The sequence below is a fragment of the Sapajus apella genome, unplaced genomic scaffold (assembly GCF_009761245.1).
Source record: "Sapajus apella isolate SASKATOON/1434 unplaced genomic scaffold, GSC_monkey_1.0 scaffold20, whole genome shotgun sequence".
Taxonomy (NCBI): domain Eukaryota; kingdom Metazoa; phylum Chordata; class Mammalia; order Primates; family Cebidae; genus Sapajus; species Sapajus apella.
The window spans coordinates 25,258,781-25,262,075 of NW_022436960.1; positions in this window are offsets into that span (position 1 = coordinate 25,258,781).

The window sequence follows — 3,295 nt, forward strand, 5'->3', positions numbered from 1 at the left end:
TCACCATGTTGCCCAGGCTGTTCTTGATCTCCTGAGCTCGAATGATTTGCCTGTCTCAGCCTCCCAAAGTGCTGGGATTACAGGCATGAACCACTGCACCTCGCCTCAACTCTTTTATTTGGAGCCACCACGTGATAACCAGTGCAGCTAGACTTCGAGGTGACCTTGGGGTGGATTTCTCTGCCACATCAATGAGTGTATTCGAACACCTTGGAAATGTGTCACTGACTAGGAAGACCATCGCTCTGCACACTATAGTTCCTCTTAACAATTCCAGGCCTGGGCACATCTGCTTATGTGAAATTACCCAAGCGTGTGCCCAATGAAGTGCATGCACCCTGCCCTCATGCATGCACCCTGCACGCTGATCAATGTTCAGACATATCTCCTAGCGACCCACTCTTATCACAGATTAACAGTCAGTTGTGCAATAAAAAGTGAATGCTCATCACATCACATGGTGATAAATAATACAGGTTGCTTTAACACTCATTCTAAGATTGGATGCTTCTAATCTGACTTATGATAAGTAAGAATCTCAAGGCTTAGGGATTCAACTTTGAAACAAACTTTCTCCTTTTCCTTTTGAGCTTGGGAATTCATTTAATTAGAGTCTTAAGATTACAAGGCGAAGGCCAGGCATGGTGGCTCACGCCTGTAATCCCAGCACTTTGGGAGGCGGAGGCAGGCAAATCAAAAGGTCAGGAGTTCGAGACCAGCCTGGCCAACATGGTGAAACCCTGTCTCTACTAAAAATACACAAAAATTAGCTGATTAGCTGGGTGTAGTGGCGGGCGCTGTAAATCCCAGCTACTCGGGGGCTGAGGCAGAAGAATTGCTTGAACCTAGGAGGCAGCGGTTGCAGTGAGCTGAGATCACACCAGCGCACTCCGGTGCAGGTGACCGAGTGATACTCTCTCAGAAAAAAAAGAAAAAAAAGATTGCAAGGTGAGCTTTTATCATTTCGAGCAACTTTTCTGTTAAGCGCAGTGTCATAATCTTGGCTCACTGCAACCTCTGCCTCCCGAGTTCAATCAATTCTCCTGCCTCAGCCTCCTGAGTAATTGGGATTACAGGCATGCCCCACCACACCTGGCTAATTTTTGTATTTTTAGAGATGGGGTTTTGCTATGTTGGCCAGGCTGGTCTCGAACACTTGACTTCAAGTGATCCTCCTGCCTTGGCCTCCCAAAGTGCTGGGATTACAGGCATGAGCCCCTGTGCCAAGCCCTCTCTGCTTCTTCCTTGAATAGGATCATATTTCCTTGCTTGTTGACATCAGGCTTTGACCATGTGATTTGTTTGGGTCAAAAAATGTGAGCAGAGTGATGTGTGCCAACGTTAGAGCCAGAGTGCTAACAGCCAGCAGTGGCTCCACATGGTTCTCTCTTCCCTCTGGCACAGCAAGGACGGCCAGGCTCTGGTGGGAAGGCGACAAATAGCAGAGCTGCCCCAGATGAACACAGGGCATGGGTGAGAAATAAACCTTGTTACACGCCACTGAAACGTTGGGACCATTTGTTACAACCTAACCTATCCTGACCAAGACATATGCAAACAAATCGAAACTTTTTTTTTTTTTTTGAAATGGAGTTTCGCTCTTGTTGCTCAGGCTGGAGTGCAGTGGCATGATCTCGGCTCACTGCAACCTCCACCTCCCAATTTGAAGCGATTCTCCTGCCTCAGCTTCCCAAGTAGCTGGGATTACGGGCATGTGCCACCACATCCAGCTAATTTTGTATTTTTAGTGGAGACGGGGTTTCTACATGTTAGTCAGGCTGGTCTCAAACTCCCGACCTCGTGATCTACCCTCCTCGGCCTCCCAAAGTGCTGGGATGACAGGTGTGAGCCACCACACCTGGCCACAAACCAAAACTATTAACTCTGATGCTGAAGCTGACAGGACAGGAGACTGCAATAAACCCAATTTCATTTTTCCCTACTCATTGACATGATCTAATTGTTCTCATTGATTGAGAAGTGTTGTAGATTTAAACATATAAAATGATTATACACTAATAAAATTCTCTCTAGGATATAATACATAATATATACACACACACGTAGTAGTCCCCCTCACACGCGGTTTTGCTTTCCAGGGTTCCAGGTACTCACAATACAGTGTAGTAAGGTATTTTGAGAAGGAGATGAGCAAGACCACAGTCACATCACATTCATTAGAGTACATTGTTATAATGGTTCTATTTTATTATTATTGTTGTTAATCTCTTACTGTGTCTAATTTGTATGTATAGGAAAAACATAGTATATATAGCGTTTAGGACCATAAGCAGCATCAGGCATCCCCTGGGGGTGCTGGATGTAGCCCCAGGAGATACGGGGAGGGGGTGGGGGACTACTATATACACACATATACATATATACACTCTCTGTAAATGTTTGGGAAAAAAAGCTCTGCTTGTAAAAACCACGAAACTCTCAGGACAAACTTCTGGTGTTTATGGGACAGATCGCCCCCAAGACAAAGCTCAGGTGAGGGCTGTCAATGTTGGCTTTTTGGGCATCTCCTTTTGTTTTTTGTTTTGTTTATTTATTTATTTATTTTAAAGATGGGGTTTCACCATGTTGGTCAGGCTGGTCTTGAACTCCCGATCTCAGGTGATCTGCCCACCTTGGCCTCCAAAGTGCTTGGATTACCGGCGTGAGCCACCGCGCCCGGCCGGCATCTCCTGTTGTAAGCATTTGTTGCCAGTCAACCCATTTCCAATGACCTTCTTTCTTGAAGTAGGTCCACAGCATTGATCCACCTACTATGTCGAGTACTGCAAATCTAGAAGCCATTCTACGTCTTCAATGTAGTATGTGTATCTCTGCTCAAATCCACTATGTGTGAATTATTTTAAAATTATTGCAGTAGGCCGGGCACAGTGGCTCATACCTGTCATCCCAGCACTTTGGGAGGCCAAGGTGGGTGGATCGCCTGAGATCAGGAGTTTGAGACCAGCCTGGCCAACACGGTGAAACCCTGTCTCTATTAAAAATACAAAAATTAAGCCAGGCGCGGTGGCTCAAGCCTGTAATCCCAGCACTTTGGGAGGCCGAGGCGGGTGGATCACAAGGTCAAGAGATCGAGACCATCCTGGTCAACATGGTGAAACCCCGTCTCTACTAAAGCTACAAAAAATTAGCTGGGCATGGTGGTGTGTGCCTGTAATCCCAGCTACTCAGGAGGCTGAGGCAGGAGAATTGCTTGAACCCAGGAGGCGGAGGTTGCGGTGAGCCAAGATCGCGCCATTGCACTCCAGCCTGGGTAACAAGAGCGAAACTCCGTCTC